Genomic DNA, 23,614 nt, shown 5'->3' with positions numbered 1-23,614 from the left:
GCTGAAGATGGATTTTAAAGAACTCATTGGTTCTCTACTTGACACCAACAAACGCCCCATAATATCTGGCCCTCTGTCCTCTCTAAATCGTGGCATTGAACGGTTCAGCAGACGTTTAGCCCTCCATAACTGGCTACGAGACTATTGCAGCTCTGTGGGTGTAACATTTATTGACAATTTTGATACCTTCTGGAAACAAAGCTCGTATTTATCACGTTTCAGGAGAAGACCCAGATGCAGACAGTGTCGAAGTAACAAAAGTTTATTACAAAAACAGGGGGCAGGCAAATGAAAGGTTAAGGGAAGGCAGAGGTCAGTAATCCAGATCAGTCCAAAAGATACAGAACAGCAGGCAGGCTCAGGGTCAGGGCAGGCAGAATGGTCAAAACCGGGAAAACAGGAACTTGAGAAAGACAGGAGCAAGGGGAAAACCGCTGGTATGCTTGACAAAACAAAAAGAACTGGCAACAGACAAACAGAGAACACAGGTATAAATACACTATTATAATGGGGAAGATGGGCAACACCTGGAGGGGGGTGGAGACAATCACAAAGACAGGTGAAACAGATCAGGGTGTGACAGTATTATAAGGAGGATGGGATCCACCCAAATTATTTGGGTTCCTGGATCCTTTCACAGCATTACAAGGCTGCGTTGAGACAATGACTTATCAATGACCCAAGTCCAGCTCATTTAATCCCTACCATTGTGTCGCTGAGTTGTCATAATGATTCAGCAAATGTACATTATCCTAGGGGCGTTGAAAGACTCAATGTAAATAACCTAATTTATGACCCTGCCTAATTTATGTCCCTGCCCGTAATGCCTCAGCTGATTCTACAGCTATTGTATGCAGTAATCATATGCCTATGAACCAGAGTAATACTGTTAGCACTGAGGTGGTAGTAGGAAGTCCACTGTGTGCAGCTCACCCTGCACTAATAAAAATAACCAGAGTATGTCTACCTCTACTAAGCTTCCCAGTAAAACAAGAAAAATAATCAAGCATCCCAGAAAAGTGTTAAAAATAGCCCACGTTAACATATGTAGCTTAAGAAATAAGGTTAATGAAATCAATAATTGGCTAGTAACAGATGACATTCATATTCTGACTATCTCTGAAACTCACTTAGATAATACCTTTGATGATACAGTGGTAGCAATACAAGGTTATAACATTTACAGAAAAGACAGAAATGCCAATGGGGGCGGTGTTGCGGTCTATATTCAGAACCACATTCCTGTAAAGCTTAGAGAGGATCTCATGTTAAATACTGTTGAAATAATATGGCTACAGGTTCACCTGCCTCACCTAAAGCCAATTCTGGTGGGACGCTGCTATAGACCACCAAGTGCTAACTGTCAGTATCTGGATAACGTGTGAAATTCTTGATAATATATGTGATATCAATAGAGAGAAATACTTTCTGGGTGATTTAAATATTGACTGGCTTTCATCAGGCTGCCCACTCAAGAGAAAGCTTCAAACTGTAACTAGTGCCTGCAACCTGGTTCAGGTTATCAATCAACCTACCAGGGTAGTTACAAACAGTAAAGGAATGAAATCATCAACATGTATTGATCATCTTTACTAATGCTGCAGAAATGTGTTTTAAAGCAGTATCCAAATCCAACAGTGCTCACCTTGTCTTCTCCGGACAAGGTGTTTTCCGGATGCCCCAAACAATCGGAAAGGGGATTCATCAGAGAAAATGACTTTAGCCCAGTCCTCAGCAGTCCAATCCCTGTACCTTTTGCATATCAGTCTGTCCCTGATGTTTTTCCTGGAGAGAAGTGGCTTCTTTGCTGCCCTTCTTGACACCAGGCCATCCTCCAAAAGTATTCGCCTCACTGTGCGTGCAGATGCACTCACACCTGCCTGCTGCCATTCCTGAGCAACCTCTGCACTGGTGGTGCCCCGATCCCGCAGCTGAATCAACTTTAGGAGATGGTCCTGGCGCTTGCTGGACTTCCTTGGGCGCCCTGACGCCTTCTTCACAACAATTGAACCTCTCTCCTCGAAGTTCTTGATGATCCGATAAATGGTTGATTTAGGTGCAATCTTACTAGCAGAAATATCCTTGCCTGTGAAGGCCTTTTTGTGCAAAGCAATGATGACTGCACGTGTTTCCTTGCAGGTAACCATGGTTAACAGAGGAAGAACAATGATTTCAAGCAGCACCCTCCTTTTAATGCTTCCAGTCTGTTATTCTAACTCAATCAGCATGACAGAGTGATCTCCAGCCTTCAACACTCTCAGCTGTATTAACGAGAGACTCACTAACATGATGGCAGCTGGTCCTTTTGTGGCAGGGCTGAAATGCAGTGAAAAGTTTTTGGGGGATTATGTTCATTTTCATGGCAAAGAGGGACTTTGCAATAAATTGCAATTCATCTGATAACTCTTCATGACATTCTGGAGGATATGCAAACTGCCATCATCAACACTGAGGCAGCAGACTTTGTCTAAATTAGTATTTGTGTCATTCTCAAAACTTTTGACCACGACTGTACACAATTCCTGGAAGCTGAAAATGTCCCAGTTCTTCCATGGCCTGCATACTCATCAGACATGTCACCCATTGAGCATGTTTGGGATGATCTGGATTGACGTGTGTGACAGCGTTTTCCAGTTCCCGCTAATATCCAGAAACTTCTCACAGCCATTGAAGAGGAGTGGGACAACATTCCACGGGCCACAATCAACAGCCTGGTCAACTCTATGCAAAGGATATGTGTAACGCTGCATGAGGCAAATGGTGGTCACACCAGATACTGACTGGTTTTCTGATCCACGCCCTCACCTTTTTTTTTACGGTATCTGTTACCAACAGATGCATATCTGTATCTCCAGTGATGTGAAATCAATAGATTAGGGCCTAATGAATTTATTTCAATTCACTGATTTCCTTATATGAACTGTAACTCAGTAAAATCTTAGAAATTGTTGCATTTATATTTTTGTTCAGTGTACATACTTTGAGATACATGATTATATTGTGTATGTTTATTTATACAGTAATTATTATTCAACATGTCCTCACCTGGGATTTAAACTCACAACCTCCTGGTTCACGGCATTTCGATCTTCCTGCTACGCCACCATGGCTGTGTCAATAACTGATTTTTCCTCTATTCCTACACTTTGGAATACAAAGTAAATCTCAGCTTTGTTAAAAATACACTCAAGAAAAACTATTATATTTATCATAGTGATTCAGGAGTAACTTTAAAACAGAATAATATGACCCACCAACATTAGACAACTATACAGAAAACCCAAAATTCCTGAAATAAGTTAATTAAATCAATGATAAGAGAATAGTCTGATTAACTGATAACTACAATAGCAGTGCAGATGGCACTCTTTTACTAAGTGCAGAGATGTATTATAGGTAATGAGGGGACTTCTGAGAATGCTACAGACTTTGTGGCGCAGCAGAAATATCTGTGTACTCCAAATCCAGAGATTGTGAGTGCAAATTCCAGGTGGGGTCATCTTGAAAAGTCACCACTAAGTGATCATGTCAAATGTAATCATATTGATTAAAGATGTTTACACTTTTTTAGCTGAACAGCGTACCACTTACCTTAAAATCCTTAAACCCCCCATACCATTCCATTACTTCACTTACAAAAAAAAGACATGTGAAATGTGCAGTTTCACATCGCATTTTCACATGTGAAATAGCTGTTTTCACAACAAAAGAGACACGAGTTCAGTTGTTCACGTGTGAAACTATGTGTTCACGTCTTACATTTTGAGTTCACATGTTAACACCACGTTTTCACATGTGAGGAGAATAACATGTGAATGCAGAAAGAAAAACTTTCACACGTGAAAAACAATCACGTAAAAATTGCATTTGCAGTTTTTACTTGTGAAAAAATTTAGACTACCTGGCTTCGGAGAGCATGTTTGCAACACAGGAGTTGGCGTAGCCTTGTGGGTAGGTGAGCTGGGCTGTAACCGAAATGTTGCTGGATCGAATCTACAAGCTGACAAGGTAAAAATCTGTTGTTCTTCCCCTGAGCAAGAAAGTTAACCCACTGTTCCCTAGATGCTGTGGATGTCGATTAAGGCAGGCCTCTGCACCTCTCTGATTTTGAAATCTGAAGACAGATTTCAGTTGAATGCATTGAGTTGTACAACTGACTAGGTATCCCCCTTTCCATATCCCACATGTGCCGTGGCGACCTGTCATTCAGGACAGGTGGGGCAGAGCCAGGGAACTAAAACATTCATTTTTATTTTTTTATACATATTTATTTTTGTTGCCTGTTTTGCATGTTATTTTGGCATTAATACATGTCACATATCAGTTTGCAAACAATGTAAAAAATAAAATCATTGCGTTAATAAAGCCACATTGTTACGAACCCCGTGGCTTTGAACGTCTAGGGTGATGGACATGAGACCCGTAACATAATTCATGTAAATTATAAGTGTGACATGGAACAGTGAGAAGGAAAAACTACACGACAACCATAAACTACCGTCAAACACAAATGGTTTATTTCTGAACACACGGTAACGGTTTGGGAAAAAGGGCTGAGCAGGACCCAAGAAATGAAACAATAGTGTAAAACACCCCTAAACTGATCTTGCCTGCCTCAAGAACCGCTAGGCTACTGCTACCATACAAAAATACAGTGGGTGGTCCGCTCAGGTCTAACTAGTGTTTATAGACAGTTCTTTCTACGGGAAATGTATGCCCAAGGGCAGCTAGCTCAAACTCCCCTTTTCCCAGAAACACACAATAGTTACCAAACAGAGTAACCAGCAAATTAATGAGTACTCTAAACACAGGACATCACAGTATCCATTACTCACATACAAAACAGTGGTCTAACAAAATTACCAACCAGAGTAACCGGCAACTTAGTGAGTAAACAAAAACAGGACACCACCGTGTCCATACTCACATACGGAAATAGTCTCTCTCTCACAACAAACACAAGTGACTGGTTTTTATATAATGGGATGTGTGATTGAAAAAACGAGTAACAGGTGGTGCAATGCACAGGAATGTTCACTGATTGGTCCAATCAGCAGACACCTCAACGACCACCAATCAGGAACATACAGGACACCTGTGATTAGGGCAGAAGGAGTAGAAACACACAAAAACACAGGATACCTGTATCCGTAACACACATACAAACATTGTCTATTTTTTCCTTTCTTGAGTAAGGCAGCTCCAAAACGCAGGTCTTTCAGCCTAGATCAGTGCTTTCTGTGGTGGTGGGGCAGCCAGCGGAAAATATGGAGCGTAGTGGTTGGCAATGTTCTCCAGTTGCGCCATGATTGGCTCAGTGTTCTGTCTACTGGACACTCCGTCACCACAAAATCTACTGGGAGAGCTCGAAAATTCAAGCCCCTTGGCCCAAGAAGGCTCAAGGTCATTGGCCGCAGATAAAAGTACGTCAAATAACGTTATATCTACCATAGCTTTGATTGGACTGATCATGTCAACATCATACTTTCAAAATCTTAGCTAGCAAGCTAGACAAGCAGTCATCATCATGAATCACGTCGATAATCTACTGGCAAATCCTTTTCAAACCTTGTCATATGAAGAGAAATGATAGATAAAACTTATCGGTGCTCATCGGCCATTGGACATAAACATTACACAACAAGTTGGAAATCGCAAATTTAACAATGAGTGGGTTGGAAAGAGTCAGTGGCTAACTGAAAGCGTTGCAAAGCAATCACTAGCCTGCTATTCAGTGGAGTGGGTGTGTGGTCCAAGTCTGGGTTTAAGGGTCTCTTTTCCAAGCTTTAAAGGATAAACATTCAACACCATGGGCCAGAAAAGGTTGACTACATTGGCCATGCTGTCAATCCAGCATGACTTCTGCCGCATTCAAAACAACTGGAAACTCGGAACTGGGAAATCTCAGACTTCAGTGAGTTCAAGACAACTGGGAACTCTGAAAAAACGAGCTCCGACTGGGAAAATATGTTTGGATGGTCATCCAACTCGGAATTCCAAGTTGGGAACTTGGCCCTCTTTCTAGAGCTCCAAACTGAAAATCATTTTCAGCTCCAAACTGAAAATCATGTGTAGCTCAGTTGGTAGAGCATGGCGTTTGCAATGCCAGGGTTGCGGGTTCGATTCCCACGGGGGGCCAGTATGGAAATGTATGCACTCACTAACTGTAAGTCGCTCTGGATAAGAGCGTCTGCTAAAATGACAAAAATGTAAAACGGCATAATTTGACCTTCATTTTTTCAGAGTTCCCAGTTGTCTTGAAAGCACCTTAAGTCCAGGGAATGCCAGACTTTGATTACAAAGTTTGATGAGAAAATTTGGCCACAAGGACCGTCGTGCCACCTTCCTGTTCAAGTGAGCACAGCACAACAAGGTGAGGGAGATATGTATACTGTAGCTAAGAAAGTACTACTAAGTGTAGTTTGGGTAGTAAGCTGTTAGTAGCCCATGTGCCTCACGCTAATAATTTGGCCCTTTCCCCCTCATAACTTAGCCTACTGTTCTGACTTGGTGGTGCACATGTAGCCTATAGCCTGTTTTAGAGAAATGTAATCATCGAACATTGTAAGAGCTTTAATTGTCTGCTCATATGCCCCCTTTATTTATCCTACGGTTCTGACTTGGTGTAAGGGAGAATACTGTAGGAATGGGCCATGTTCTGAATTCTGTCGCTGTACATTTCATAAGTGCTGAACAAATAGTTATACTGACTACGTCCGTCCTAGCTCGCTCATTAATGTCTTAATCAAAATTACGGATTGCCTCTTATCCGCTCGTCGCCCCTTATGCCATAATTTGTACATCTCAATCGCCAGTAGAAACCACATTTGTTTAAGCAAGTCAGCCATATCAGCTATGTTTTTTTTAAAGGCAGTAAATGAGGCTGAATGAACTGTTTCGCTGCCAGACAAGGCTCCGCTGATAGCCAGGTGTAGCAGTGGTAAGGATTCACTCCATGGTGCTGAAAATAAAGCTCTGCTGTTGGGACAGCTTTATGTAGGCCCTAACAGTTTGTGGGCACCGTTTGTCACCATTATAGTGCAATTAATGTATTGTTTAGTGTTGTGTTGTGGCTTTGCTGGCATGCATCTAAAACATTTTTGGGGAGTTTGCCCCACCAAGATTTGCATGCTAAAATTGCCATTGCACATTTGAGATGTATTTTATTTTATTTTACCTTTATTTAACCAGGTAAGCCAGTTGAGAACAAGTTCTCATTTACAACTGTGACCTGGCCAAGATAAAGCAAAGCAGTGCGATAAAAACAACAACACAGAGTTACATATGGGGTAAACAAAACATAAAGTCAAAAATACAACAGAAAATATATATACAGTGTGTGCGAATGTAGTAAGTTATGGAGGTAAGGCAATAAATAGGCCATAGTGCAAAATAGTTACAATTTCGTATTAACACTGGAATGATAGATGTGCAAAAGATGATGTGCAAATAGAGGTATTGGGGTGCAAATTAGCAAAATAAATAACAATATGGGGATGAGGTAGTTTGGTGAATGGCTGTGTACAGGTGCAGTGATCGGTAAGCTGCTCTGACAAATGACGCTTAAAGTTAGTGAGGGAGATAAGAGTCTCCAGCTTCAGAGATTTTTGCAGTTCGTTCCAGTCATTGGCAGCAGAGAACTGGAAGGAATGGCGGCCAAAGGAGGTGTTGGCTTTGGGGATGACCAGTGAGATATACCTGCTGGAGCGCAGACTACGGGTGGGTGTTGCTATGGTGACCATTGAGCTAAGATAAGACGGGGATTTGCCTAGCAGTAATTTATAGATGACCTGGAGCCAGTGGGTTTGGTGACGAATATGTAGTGAGGGCCAGCCAACAGATATCAAAACGAATAATTGAAAGCCACATAGAGAAGTCAGATTTCAAAATTCCTAATAAGACTCTTTAGTCATCACCTTTGTGCTTATTCAAATAATTGTCATTGAGGGCAATTTTGTTCTCCATAATTCACAGCCGAATATATTAACATTCTTATTCATCCAATGTCTGCCATGTTTTTGGATGAAGTGATGACGTCATCACTGCTCGCGCTACTCCCTGTTTGCACTGAGTGCCAGTCCCTGTGTGAAGTTGGGCATGAATCGGCGTATGCGAATGTGAGCAGATTACGTCAAAGGCTGGACATCTTGGACACAGTCTCTAGTTCTTATTATACCTCGGTGGGTGAATCCCAGATGTGAGATATCTCACTCATAATATCAGAGAACATGGGATATGCAGATATTTCATTTGAATAATAATACAAAAAAATATATACAGTGCATTCGGAAAGTATTCAGACCCCTTGACTTTTTCCACATTTTGTTAGGTTACAGCCTTATTCTAAAATTGATTACATTGGTTTTTTCCTTCATCAATCTACACACAATACCCCATAATAATACTTTTGCTAATTTATAAAATAATAAAAACGTAAATAATACATTTACGTAAGTATTCAGACCCTTTACTCAGTACTTTGTTGAAGCACCTTTGGCAGTGATTACAGCCTCGAGTCTTCTTGGGTTTGACGCTACAAGCTTGGCTCACCTGTATCTGGGGAGTTTATCCCATTCTTCTCTGCAGATCCTCTCAAGCTTTGTCAGGTTGGATGGGGAGCGTTGCTGCACAGCTATTTTCAGGTCTCTCCAGAGATGTTCGATTGGGTTTAAGTCCGGACTCAGGCTGGGCCACTCAAGGACATTCACAGACTTGTCCTGAAGCCACTCCTCCGTTGTCTTGGCTGTGTGCTTAGGGTTGTTGTACTGTTGGAAGGTGAACCTTCGTCCCAGTCTGAGGTCCTGAGCGCTCTGGAGCAGGTTTTCATCAAGGATCTCTCTGTGCTTTGCTCTGTTCATCTTTGCCTCGATCCTGACTAGTCTCCCATTCCCTGCCGCTGAAAAACATCTCCACAGCATGATGCTGACACCACCATGCTTCAACGTAGGGATGGTGCCAGGTTTCCTCCAGACGTGACGCTTGGCATTCAGGCCAAAGAGATCAATCTTGGTTTCATCAGACCAGAGAATCTTGTTTCTCATGGTCTGAGAGTCATTTAGGTGAGGAGTGGCTTCTGTCTGGCCACTCTACCATAAAGGCCTGATTGGTGGAGTGCTGCAGAGATGGTTGTCCTTCTGGAAGGTTCTACCATCTCCACAGAGGAACTCTAGAGCTCTGTCAGAGTGACCATCGGGTTCTTGGTCACCTCCCTGACCAAGACCCTTCTCCCCCGATTGCTCTGTTTGGCCGGGCGGCCAGCTCTAGGAAGAGTCTTGGTGGTTCCAAACTTCTTCCATTTAAGAATGATGGAGGCCACTGTGTTCTTGGGAACCTTCAATGCTGCAGATATTTTTTGGTACCCTTCCCCAGATCTGTGCCTCGACACAATCCTGTCTCGGAGCTCTATGAACAATTCCTTCGACCTCATCGCTTGGTTTTTGCTCTGACATGCACTGTCAACTGTGGGACCTCATATAGACAGGTGTGTGCCTTTCCAAATCATGACCAATCAATTGAATTTACCACAGGTGGACTTCAATGAAGTTGTAAAACATCTCAAGGATGATCAATGGAAACAGGATGCACCGGAGCTCAATTTCGAGTCTCATAGCAAAGGGTCTGAATACTTATGTAAATAAGGTATTTCTGTTTTCGCTTTGTCATTATGGGGTATGGTGTGTAGATAGCTGCTGTTTTTTTTTATTTAATCAATTTTAGAATAAGGCTGTTATGTAACAAAGTGGAAAAAGTCAAGGGGTCTGAATACTTTCCGAAGGCACTGTATAATATTCCTGAACCCAGGGGTCTAAAGTACTTAGGTAAAAATACTTTAAAGTACTACTTAAGTAGTTTTTGGGGGGTATTTGTACTTTACTATTTATATTTTTGACAACTTTTACTTTTACTCCACTACATTACTAAAGAAAATAATGTACTTTTTACTCCATACATTTTCCCTGACACCCAAAAGTACTCGTTATATTTCACATGCTTAGCAGGACAGGAAAATTGTCAAATTCACTCACTTATCAAGAGAATATCCCTGGTCATCCCTACTGCCTCTGATCTGGCGGACTCACTAAACACAAATTATTTGTTTGTAAATTATGTCTGAGTATTGGAGTGTGCCCCTGGCTATCCATACATTTGTCTTTACAAGAAAATCGTGCCGTCTGGTTTGCTTAATATAAGGAATGTGAAATTACATTAACTATAATACTTAACTATATTTAAAAACAAATACTTTTAGACTCAAGTAGTATTTTATTAGGTGACTTTAACCTTTACTTGAGTCATTTCCTTAAAAGGCTCCTCTGTCCTCCACTCGTTACCTGTATTAATGGCACCTGTTTGAACTTGTTATCAGTATAAAAGACACCTGTCCACAACCTCAAACAGTCACACTCCAAACTCCACTATGGCCAAGACCAAAGAGCTGTCAAAGGACACCAGAAACAAAATTGTAGACCTGCACCAGGCTGGGAAGACTGAATCTGCAATAGGTAAGCAGCTTGGTTTGAAGAAATCAACTGTGGGAGCAATTATTAGGAAATGGAAGACATACAAGACCACTGATAATCTCCCTCGATCTGGGGCTCCACGCAACATCTCACCCCGTGGGGTCAAAATTATCACAAGAACGGTGAGCAAAAATCCCAGAACGACACGGGGGGACCTAGTGAATGACCTGCAGAGAGCTGGGACCAAAGTAACAAAGCCTACCATCAGTAACACACTACGCCGCCAGGGACTCAAATCCTGTAGTGCCAGACGTGTCCCCCTGCTTAAGCCCAGGCCCGTCTGAAGTTTGCTAGTGCATTTGGATGATCCAGAAGAGGATTGGGAGAATGTCATATGGTCAGATGAAACCAAAATAGAACTTTTTGGTAAAAACTCAACTCGTCGTGTTTGGAGGACAAAGAATGCTGAGTTGCATCCAAAGAACACCATACCTACTGTGAAGCATGGGGGTGGAAACATCATGCTTTGGGGCTGTTTTTCTGCAAAGGGACCAGGACGACTGATCTGTGTAAAGGAAAGAATGAATTGGGCCATGTATCGTGAGATTTTGAGTGAAAACCTCCTTCCATCAGCAAGGGCATTGAAGATGAAACGTGGCTGGGTCTTTCAGCATGACAATGATCCCAAACACACCGCCCAGGCAACGATGGAGTGGCTTCGTAAGAAGCATTTCAAGGTCCTGGAGTGGCCTAGCCAGTCTCCAGATCTCAACCCCATAGAAAATCTTTGGAGGGAGTTGAAAGTCCGTGTTGCCCAGCGACAGCCCCAAAACATCACTGCTCTAGAGGAGATCTGCATGGAGGAATGGGCCAAAATACCAGCAACAGTGTGTGAAAACCTTGTGAAGACTTACAGAAAACGTTTGACCTGTGTCATTGCCAACAAAGGGTATATAACAAAGTATTGAAAAACTTTTGTTATTGACCAAATACTTATTTTCCACCATAATTTGCAAATAAATTCATAAAAAATCCTACAATGTGATTTTCTGGATTTTTATTTCTAATTTTGTCTGTCATAGTTGACGTGTACCTATGATGAAAATTACAGGCCTCTCTCATCTTTTTAAGTGGGAGAACTTGTGTCACGGTTTCGGCCGAGGCTGCTCCTCCTCCTTGTTCGGGCAGGCTTCGGCGGTCGTCGTCCCCGGAGTACTAGCTGCCACCGTTCGATGTTTCATGTTTGTTGGGTTTTGTCTGTTTGTACACCTGTCCCTTGTTAGTGTTTTATTTGGTTGCCTATTTAGTTTTCGTGTGTGGGGGCAGGTGTTATGTGGTATTGTTTATTGTCAAGCTGTTGCTCTTTTGTATTACTCTCGTGTTTGTTGTTTTCCGAGAGTCCGCACTGTGTGCGCTATCTTCATTTTACGCACTGTGTGTGTTGTGCGTAATTTGTATTTTGCCTCCCGGTTGGGTTGGCTGTTCGCCTGTTTGGTGCTGCATTTTGTTAACTAAAGTCTGTTGACGAACGCCCGTGTTTCCTGCGCTTGATTTCCTCACCGCATCTACACTCAGCTACTGACAGAATACCACATCACATCATGGAGTCAGCAGGAGCACCCGCGCCGACAGAGGTCATGGAGGACCGTCTTCGTGGACAGGAGGACCGGATTAACCAGATCGGTCACGCCTTGGATCGGGTGATGAACACTCTCCACCGATGGGAAAGCAGCGGGGTACCCACGCCCCCACCTACCGGACCATCCCCATCGGTCAGTCCTCCTGTCCACATTCCGTAACCCAGTGGGATTCGGCTCTCGCTCCCGAGGGCGTACGACGGCTCCGCTGCCGGGTGTCAAGGGTTCCTGCTACAGGTGGAGCTCTACCTCGCCACCGTACACCCGGCGCCCTCGGGACACGAGAGCGTCTCCGCCCTCATCTCCTGTCTCACCGGCAAGGCGTTGGAGTGGGCCAACGCCGAATGGAGGAGAATGGACGCCGCTACCATCACCTATGCGGAGTTCTCCCGCCGCTTCCGGGCCGTGTTCGACCATCCACCAGAAGGGAAGGCGGCGGGGGAGCGTCTGTTCTTCCTCCGACAAGGGATGAGGAGCGCACAGGATTTTGCCCTGGAGTTCCGGACTCTAGCGGCAGATGCAGGGTGGAATGAGCGGGCCCTCATAGACCACTTCCGTTGTAGCCTCCGGGAGGACGTCCAAAGAGAGTTGGCGTGCAGGGATACCATGTTGACGTTTGACCAACTAGTCGACATGGCCATTCGGTTGGACACCCTGCTCGCCACCCGTGGACGTCCCGGATGGGGGTCGCCCATTTCACCCTCCAGCACCTCCGAGCCGAGCCCTATGGAGCTCGGAGGTGCTGGCGCTAGAGAAAGGAGGAGTAGGAACCAGAGGGGGGCCGTCCCCTGCACCAACTGTGGCCGTGGAGGGCACACCGCGGCTAGGTGTTGGGGAAGGTCCCCCGGTGGAGGTGAAGGCAGGCCACGCATTGGGGAGTCCTCCAAGGTGAGTAGGCGCCCTACTTACCCAGAGCTTTCTGTCGTTCACATAACCTTGCCTGTTTGTTTTCCACAGGTAGCACCTCGTTCCCAGCATAAGGCGCTAGTCGATTCAGGCGCAGCTGGGAACTTTGTAGATCGCCAGTTCTGTGTAGAATTAGGGATTCCTCTCCTTCCCGTTGATAAGCCTTTCCCTGTACATGCCCTAGATAGCCGTCCGTTAGGATCTGGGTTGATTAGGGAGGTCACAGCGCCCCTTAAGATGGAGGCGCAGGGGGGTCATGAGGAGACGATTCAGCTCTATCTGATTGACTCTCCTGCGTATCCGGTGGTGCTGGGGCTTCCCTGGTTGATTACCCATGACCCTACTATTTCGTGGCGAGAGAAGGCTCTTAAAGGGTGGTCTGCTCAGTGTGAGGGGCTGTGTCTGGGTGTTTCCATAGGGGCGACCTCGGTGGAAAGTCCGAATCTAATGCCTGCACTGCATATTCCCCCCGAGTATGAGGTTTTGACACTGGTGTTTAGTAAGACTAGGGCGGCGCAGCTGCCGCCTCATAGACGGGGGGATTGTGCGATAGATCTCCAGTTAGGAGCAGCCCTCCCGCGGAGCCATGTGTATCCCTTGTCTCAAGAGGAGAGGAAGGCGATGGAAACTTACATTGCCGAGTCTCTGAGACAGGGATACATACGGGCCTCCACTTCACCCGCTTCCTCAAGCTTCTTTTTTGTGAAGAAAAAGGATGGAGGTCTGCGCCCGTGTATTGATTACCGCGGTCTCAATCAGATTACGGTGAAGTACAGCTATCCACTTCCTCTGATTGCGACTATGACGGAATCATTACACGGTGCTCAGTTCTTCACAAAATTGGATCTCAGGAGCGCATATAACTTGGTGCGCATTAGAGAGGGCGATGAATGGAAGACAGCGTTTAGCACGACCTCCGGTCATTACGAGTATCTCGTCATGCCATATGGGTTAATGAATGCTCCCTCAGTCTTCCAATCATTCGTCGATGAGATTTTCCGGGACATGCAGGGGCAGGGAGTAGTCGTGTACATAGACGATATTCTGGTGTACAGTTCTACCCGAGCAGAGCATGTAGCCCTGGTGCGCCGAGTGTTGAGGAGGCTGTTGGAGCATGACCTATATGTCAAGGCAGAGAAATGTCTGTTCTTTCAGAAGTCGGTCTCCTTTTTCGGTTATCAGTTGTCTGCGTCAGGGGTGAAGATGGAGGTTGACCGGGTGTCAGCTGTGCGTAATTGGCAAACCCCAACCACTGTGAAAGAGGTGCAACAGTTCTTGGGTTTTGCGAATTACTACCAGAGGTTTATCCGGGGTTTTGGACAGGTGGCAGCTCCCATAACGTCTCTGTTGAAGGGGGGTCCGGTGCGCTTGCGGTGGTCAGCTGAGGCGGACAGGGCTTTTGGGAGACTGAAGGACCTGTTTACCTCGGCGCCGGTGTTGGCGCATCCGGATCCCGCTTTACCATTCCAGGTAGAGGTAGACGCGTCCGAGGCCGGTATTGGGGCCGTTCTCTCACAACGGTCTGGCACACCACCTAAACTCCGCCCCTGTGCTTTTTATTCTAAGAAGCTCAGTCCGGCGGAGCGGAATTATGACGTAGGGGACAGCGAGCTGTTAGCCATGGTACAGGCCCTAAAGGTGTGGAGGCATTGGCTTGAGGGGGCTCAACAGCCTTTCCTCATTTTGACTGACCACCGTAACCTGGAATACATCCGGGCAGCTAGGAGACTGAATCCTCGCCAGGCCCGCTGGACTATGTTTCTTGCCCGGTTTGTGTTTAAAATCACTTACATCCCTGGGTCCCAGAACGGGAAGGCAGATGCCCTGTCTCGGCGGTATGACACGGAGGAGAGGTCCGTTGAGCCCACTCCCATACTACCAAAGTCTTGTCTGGTTGCACCGGTGGTATGGGAGGTCGATGCAGAGATCGAGCGGGCGTTACGCACCGACCCAAGTCCTCCACAGTGTCCAGTGGGTCGGACGTACGTTCCGCTCGAGGTACGCGATCGCCTCATTTATTGGGCTCATACGTCCCCCTCCTCTGGACATCCAGGTATAGGCCGGACAGTTCACTGCCTTAGCACTAAGTACTGGTGGCCAACGTTAGCCAGGGATGTGAGGATTTATGTCTCCTCCTGTTCGGTGTGTGCCCAGTGTAAGGCGCCCAGACATTTGCCCAGGGGTAAGCTACAACCCCTGCCCGTTACACAACGACCCTGGTCCCACCTCTCGGTGGATTTTGTTACAGACCTTCCCCCCTCACAGGGGAATACTACCATCCTGGTTGTTGTGGATCGGTTCTCGAAGGCCTGTCGTCTCCTTCCCATGCCGGGTCTCCCTACTGCCCTACAGACCGCTGAGGCTCTGTTTACCCATGTCTTCCGGCATTACGGGGTACCCGAGGATATAGTGTCTGATCGAGGCCCCCAGTTCACCTCCAGAGTGTGGAGAGCGTTTATGGAACGGTTGGGGGTTTCGGTGAGCCTTACCTCGGGTTACCACCCGGAGAGTAATGGGCAGGTTGAACGTGTCAACCAGGATGTGGGTAGGTTTCTGAGGTCTTATTACCAGGGCCGGCCGGAGGAGTGGGCGAGATACGTTCCGTGGGCCGAGATGGCACAGAACTCTCTCCGCCACTCCTCCACCCAACTAACCCCTTTCCAGTGTGTGTTAGGGTACCAGCCGGTTCTGGCACCTTGGCACGAGAGCCAGATCGAGGCCCCTGCGGTGGATGAGTGGGTGCGGCGCTCGGAGGAGACATGGAACGCTGCCCACGTTCATCTGCAGCGGGCCATCCGTCGGCATAAGACGAGCGCCGATCTCCACCGCAGTGAGGGGCCTGTGTACGCACCTGGAGATCGAGTCTGGCTCTCGACCAGAAACCTGCCCCTCCGCCTGCCCTGCCGGAAGCTGGGTCGGCGGTTTGTGGGGCCATTCAAAGTCCTGAGGAGGTTGAACGAGGTGTGTTACAGGTTAGAACTGCCTATTGATTACAGGAATATTAACCCCTCGTTCCATGTGTCTCTCCTCAGGCCGGTGGTAGCTGGTCCACTCCAGGACTATGAGATAGAAGAGACTCCTCTGCCCCCGTTGGACATCGAGGGGGCTCCGGCGTACACTGTGAGGTCCATCCTTGATTCGAGACACCGGATGGGGGGTCTTCAATATCTCATGGAGTGGGAGGGGTACGGCCCGGAGGAGCGGTGCTGGGTGCCGAGGAGGGACATATTAGACCTGTCCCTGCTGACCGAGTTCCATCGGGGTCATCCTACGCGCCCTGCTCCGCGTCGTCCTGGTCGTCCCCGAGGCCGGGATCGGCGCACGGCTGGAGCCGCGCGTCAAGGGGGGGGTACTGTCACGGTTTCGGCCGAGGCTGCTCCTCCTCCTTGTTCGGGCAGACTTCGGCGGTCGTCGTCCCCGGAGTACTAGCTGCCACCGTTCGAAGTTTCATGTTTGTTTGGTTTTGTCTGTTTGTACACCTGTCCCTTGTTAGTGTTTGATTTGGTTGCCTATTTAGTTTTCGTGTGTGGGGGCAGGTGTTATGTGGTATTGTTTATTGTCAAGCTGTTGCTCTTTTGTATTACTCTCGTGTTTGTTGTTTTCCGAGAGTCCGCACTATCTTCATTTTACGCACTGTGTGTGTTGTGCGTAATTTGTATTTTGCCTCCCGGTTGGGTTGGCTGTTCGCCTGTTTGGTGCTGCATTTTGTTAACTAAAGTCTGTTGACGAACGCCCGTGTTTCCTGCGCTTGATTTCCTCACCGCATCTACACTCAGCTACTGACAACTTGCACAATTGGTGGCTGACTAAATACTTTTTTCCCCCACTGTATAGCCTCCCTACTGTTATTTTATTTAACTTCTGCTCTTTTTTTCTCAACACTTTTTTGTTGTTGTTTTATTTTACTTTTATATAAAAAATAAATGCACTGTTGGTTAAGGGCTGTAAGTAAGCATTTCACTGTAATGTCTGCACCTGTTGTATTCGGCGCATGTGGCCAATAAAATTTGATTTGATTTGATCAAGACTATTTGCGCTGGCCGATATCCTCATTTAATTTTGATAATAAGATTCTCACAAAAAAGGTGTGCATCGTGCAGGCCGATATCCTTATTGAATGTTACTCAATGGATTCTATTTTCATTTAGAATTGAACCATTTAGCTCTTGGCTGTCAAGGGGTGCTGAAGGTGGGTGTGGTGCATGAATCAAGCGCAGGACGCAGAAGCTCAGTCCAAAAGACTTTAGTGCAATATTCACTTAGAAAATAAGCACAATAAGCCCGAAGGCGAAATAACGGCGCACACAGGCGTCAAACAAACGGCGCACTAACATGTGCGAAAAACCTCTCCAAAACACTGGAGGGAAGTACGTAGCTCCAACACGAAACAGAAGAGCAATCACACACAAAGACAAACACACACAACGAGAACTAAATAGGACACTAACGAGGACTAACAAGACACAGGTGTACAACATCAAGACAAAACCAAACGAACATGAAACATAGATCGGTGGCAGCTAGTACTCCGGGGACGACGACCGCCGAAGCCTGCCCGAACCAGGAGGAGGAGCAGCCTCGGCCGAAACCGTGACATTGTCCAGAGCAACAGAGCAACAAAACCTTTGTGCATCGTGCAGGCCAATATCCTTATTGAATGTTGATCGTAAGATTCTCAAAAAATAAGAAACAATTTAACATTTTTGATATAACATCGACAGATTCTTTGACATTACAAAGGTGCAGCCTAGATTTAAATAATTTCTGAGTAGTAGAAGACTCTCTTGAAATGTAAATAATTAGATACAAAAACAGTGTAAAGTTCTTGTCAACTTGATATTGTAGTGTTGTAATCAGTATTTAATCTGTAATTAGCTGTAAATGGAGTCAAGCCTTTCAGTGGGTGGCAATGGAAGCCAAATATAATAAATAGACCTATACTGTTGGTATTTTATTGGTGAGGATGGGGCCTGTCCTTTGGGGCACTTGGAGATATTGCCTGAGTGAAATACATATACGTATCAAGGGGTCTATGAGCCTCTGATATTACGCCTGGGATATTAAGGCAAATATGAAATTCCTGTTTCTATGGCTACCAATGTTCCTCACTGGCTAATAAAAAATGGACATCAAAACCGAGAAGGCAGCTTTCATGGTGTGACGTAAGAGGAAGCCAAGAGAATGCATCTTCATGAGTTAGCTTTTAGCTATGAAACAAAAGCTTTTAGTAAAAGTTTAAAATTAGGTTTGTGTATGTTTTATTATTTTGTTCTTGAAGCTCCTACCAGTGAGATTTAATTCATGTTCCTGGAGCATGGAGTGTGTGTGTGTATGTGTGTGTGCGTATGTGTGTGTTAGTGTCTTGTATTCAGAGGGACCCCTTGATGTGTGTTGGATGATGAATGAAGTGTCATGCTCCCGGACACACCTGAGGATGATGACTTCATGTGTTTGATATCTCCCTAGGGTCTGAGAGGGGCTTAAGAGGCCATGCCCTGAGTGTGGTCGGGCCCTGTGTGTCGCTGTCCCCACCCGGACTTACAGCTCTCCCAGAGTACCTTTAATGGTATCTGTGCCAGCCATTACGTCAGCGGATGTAAATGTGTCAAAGGGGTTAAATCTCAGGCACCGGGTGAATAACAACAAACCCAAATTCACTTGTAAATAACACTATGAGAAGGAGTGACATCCTGAATCTAAATCCAATTTGTGGCTATGAATCATTGAATATCGAATAATGTTTGTTTGGTAATGAAATAATGTTGAAATTAGAAAATATCCTCGGCCAGGCTTAGTTGACGCATTGCATAAAATGTGTTTTCTGTCCAGTGAAAGACTGGAAATAATTTGGATGAAGGATTAGGTTGGAGGCCTGTCTGGTTGAATGTATTAGACGATATCTGATTCTGAATTTGTGACACAGTGCCCATCTCTCTGGCTGCTTGTAGAGGGCAAAGGAAGGCTATCACATCCGTGCTCAGAGACTGATGAAACTCTGATGCCTTTCCTGCCCTCTGCTACGGCAATAAAGACCCTTTCACTTCAGCTCATTCACCGGGGCTAAGGGATCGAGGAGAAGGAGAATCTATCGCGTCTGAATCCTAATGTCAGTATCTCAACATGTGTATGATGCTCTCAGGCTCTCAGAGCAATTACATAGCTCCTGTAGCTCTCTATCAGAAGAGGAAGAGCAGTGCTTATAAAATGTTTGTATCCCAAGATAACAAACAGTTAACAAGCAGTGACAATCATGATGATTTAATTGCCTTGTTTCTTGCTGGAAACAGACATTTTTTAGCTTTCTGTGTTTAGTGAAAACCTTTGAGATGTTCTTTTGAGATGTTCCTCTTTACCGCTGTGTATTGTTATACTGTATAGGACTTATTCAAGCGCCAGAAACGTCTTACCTGTGCCAGGAAATGCTTCCTATAGTGCCAAGTTGTTCTAAAAAGTCACATCAGAGGAGCAGGTTATATTAGGTAACTTTGCTGAATTATTTGTGATTGTGTACTACACTACACCTTTTCCTGTTTACCATATTGAGTGTAGGATTTAGATGCCCTGTTATGCAGTAATTAAACAGCTCAGCAAATACATAGCAGCTGCAGTCACAAAGCATATGCTTCTGGATCCGAATTAAAGCGAAAAACTATAAATAAACACATGGCCGTGTCTTTGGGGAAGTTGCTGTCAGAAATGTGACAGTGAAGGCAATTACGGGCTCCATAAATGACTCACCAGTGAGATTCCAATCACACAGTAGGGGGTTCAGAGGAAGAAGTTTGTTGTCTTTTAAACTTTGTAAAAAGCTGACTCAAAGACAACCAACTGTGGGTGTCAATAGAACCGACGCTATATGAAAGACGGAACATAGGCCTATATATTTCTGTTTTACTGTGTGCCATGAAAACACATTAATGTATTATTGTGTGCCTGGCTGAGTGACATCATTAAAAGGTTGTCATTATGAGGGTGGGGGGGGGGAATAAGACCTGTTTCATGCCATTTCAGCAATTATTGTTATTTATTTTGTGTTTGTTGTACTTTTTGTGAAATAGTATAAAGGGCCACCAATTTCAGATAATGAATATATTTGCAATATGCCTACTGTTGGTGTGTGAGGCTTTTAGTCCATGAAAGAACATAGTGGACTGGACACTGAGCAGCCATTTTGGAAGATAATAGGACCTAGTATTAATGTTGTGTAGGGGTTTGAATCTAGGCCATGTGTAAATGTCACCCTTGTTCTTTTTTCCAATTATGACTATTGGTTGAAAATTACTGCCATCATCTAGATTGGTCCCAAATGCTCTCTTATCCAAAGTGGTGTATGTTTTCCGAATAGAATTCACACGCCACCCTCCTTGTACGGTAATTGTCTTCAAAAGGTTTATTTTAGGAGACATATGGATTTCTTTGAGAACCTTCATATGATATTCTAAATGTACTTTAGTTCAATCGAGTACAGGCTTAACTGAATGAACAACAAAGACTGAATGCAAATGTGAAAGTTTATTAAAATATATTTTGGGGATGAACCTATCTTCCGGAGGATGATCCCCAGAACCAGGCAGCAGGATGGTAGGTACCCATTTGATGGGCAGCTGGCATCAGAACCCCTCCAGCTGGGTAAAGAGGATCAGATGACGTGACCTTCATCTGGTGGCAATGGGGAGGTGGAGGGTTGACTGTATATGCTTTTGCTGCAAGAAGCAAGAGAGGAAAGGGGTAAGCATTCATTTAAATACGTCTCAAGATATACGCCCATAGGTGAGAAGGAGAGCGAGGTGATTATTGAGCTGCTATGCCCGTTGGTCTATTTAGAAAGCATAGTGGAATCAAGTTATTCCACAGTGGCTCATTGGCTAGAGGAGGATAGGTGACTAACATTCTGCACGTGGATAATTGATATTAGAGGAGGAGTGACAGGGTATAGTTGTGATGCGTGTGATAGAAGGAGTCAGGCGCAGGAGAGTAATACCCATCCAAAGAGTTTATTCCGTCGATAAACAGTTGCGCAAGCATGCGACAACAAAACTCAGGCACAGGGGAAATATCTACCCTGGCAACAACAAGGTAAGGGTAGCTCAACCGAGCTACACAGCTCACAACAAACAATCACCCACACAGACAAGGAAGCAGAGGGAACACTTATAGAATGACTAATTGGGGATAAGGACCAGGTGTGTGTGATTAATTAGACAAGACAAGTGGAGTGATGATAAATGGATCGGCAGCAGCTAGTAAGCCGGTGACGACGAACGCCGAAACCTGCCCGAACAAGGAGGGGAGCAAGCCTCGGCGGAAGTCGTGACAATAGTACTGTTTATTAGCCCAATTGTGAACATAACAATATAAAGTTCCCGCTGTGCCCATGATAAAACAAGCAATATGAATATGTACCGATGTACTGATGTACTGAACCAAAGTTAATGTAAGATGGGACATTCAGACTAGCCTTACTGATTGAACTTACGTTAACTAGACTTGAAACCAAACTAATATGCTTTGCCCAACATAGACATTGCATTTCTTTATTGTTATGAGACCAATTCAGTGCCTTGAATGCCAAACTGTGTCTCTGAATCTGCCATTCTCATTTCAGTTTAATCAATTACATTCTCTTTAAATCATGTAAAACTTGACATAGCTCGCAGGACTGTGTTAACTTACATCATTCATTCATTTTAAGGTGGAGCAGTAGGCACACAGGGGAATTTTTTCATCTAGCTCTCCTGACAATGTGGTAAATGCCAAAGAGCAAATTAGCCTCCTGTGGCCCTCACCGCTGGGTGTTCCACCAGTGGACACTCAAACAAATCAGGATTAAGCAGCCCCTTCTCAGCCTGACAGCCAACCTGGTCTTAGAGCATTATGTACTATTCTGTACGTAAGTCCGCGACACTCCATTTAGTATGATATGTTACGTTTTTTATGGTATGTATTCATTTGTGGATGTCCATCACCCATTTCGTATGATATGTTACGAATTACAATTCATATTATATGTAAATTCTAGCTTGCGAATTTGCAAAATGTGCAATGTAACAAATTTGCAAAACGTATGATATGTTACAAATTCTAGCTAGCTGGCTAATGTTAGCTAGGCTAGGGGTTAGGGTTAAGGTTATGGTTAAGTTTAGGAGATAGGTTAAAGGGGTAAGGTTAGGGTTAGGGTTCGGTGAAGGGTTAGCTAAAAGGGTTAAGGTTAGGGTTAGGGGAAGGGTTAGCTAACATGCTAAGTAGTTGCAAAGTAGCGAAAAAGTAGTAAGTAGTTGAAAAGTTGCTATTTAGCTAAAATGCTCAAGTTGTCCGTGATGAGATTCGAACTCGCAACCTTTGGGTTGCTAGATGCTCACTACCGAGTTCCAAACTGCCTCTGGAAGCAACGTCAGCACAAGAACTGTTAGTCGGGAGCTTCATGAAATGGGTTTCCATGGCCGAGCAGCCGCACACAAGCCTAAGATCACCATGTGCAACGCCAAGTGTCGGCTGGAGTGGTGTAAAGCTCGCCGCCATTGGACTCTGGAGCAGTGGAAACGTGTTCTCTGGAGTGATGAATCACGCTTCACCATCTGGCAGTCCAACAGACGAATCTGGGTTTGGCAGATGCCAGGAAAACGCTACCTGCCCCAATGCATAGTGCCAACTGTGAAGTTTGGTGGAGGAGGAACAATGGTCTGAGGCTGTTTTTCATGGTTCGGGCTAGGCCCCTTAATTCCAGTGAAGGGAAATCGTAACACTACAGCATACAATGACATTCTAGATGATTTTGTGCTTCGAACTTTGTGGCAACAGTTTGGGGAAGGCCTTTTCCTGTTTCAGCATGACAATGCCCCAGTGCACAAAGCGAGGTCTATACAGAAATGGTTTGTCGAGATCGGTTTGGAAGAACTTGACTGGCCTGCACAGAGCCCTGATCACAACCCTTCCCAGAAGAGTGGAGGCTGTTATAGCAGTAAAGGGGGGACCAACTCCATATTAATGCCCATGATTTTGGAATGAGATGTTCGACGAGCAGATGTCCACATACTTTTGGTCATGTAGTGTATCTCTTGAAAAACTTTCTTCCATGTGCATGACACATTACACTTGATACAAATTTCTAGTCAAATTAAGTAGGTAGTATTTCATGTTGGCTAATATCACTATTCAATGTTGATCGTATGATTCTCACAAAAGAACTATGCGTCATGCAGGCTGACATCCATATTGAACATTGATCGCCAATACATGTAAGATATGAGAATATTTTGAAAATAACTATACCAGATAACACTGTATATGATTGATGCTTTTGTATTGACAACCGTTGTAAGGAGACACGGTTTAACCCAAGTGGATACAGATTACCCTCTTTGTACAGATCCCTACTTTTATTGACTTTCACTCAGAGGGCCAGATTGCACTGTGGATGTGCTTGTACATTCTTATTAGCGGTTTGTGTTTGACACGGAAATTAATGATTTTCACTACTGTACAACTGTTTCTGCGCAGTTTGAGTTATGCTACCTGCATTGTGCTATTACCCTTCCACTAGAGTAGTAATGCCGATCTATCTAGGACCAGGTCCCCCCTGTGCATTCATTATAATCTAAAAGGTAAAACTGA

Source organism: Coregonus lavaretus, assembly GCF_964263955.1.
Source record: "Coregonus lavaretus genome assembly, chromosome: 34".
Classification (NCBI taxonomy): domain Eukaryota; kingdom Metazoa; phylum Chordata; class Actinopteri; order Salmoniformes; family Salmonidae; genus Coregonus; species Coregonus lavaretus.
The sequence above is the reverse complement of the archived record's forward strand: the minus strand, read 5'-3'. Positions refer to the sequence as shown.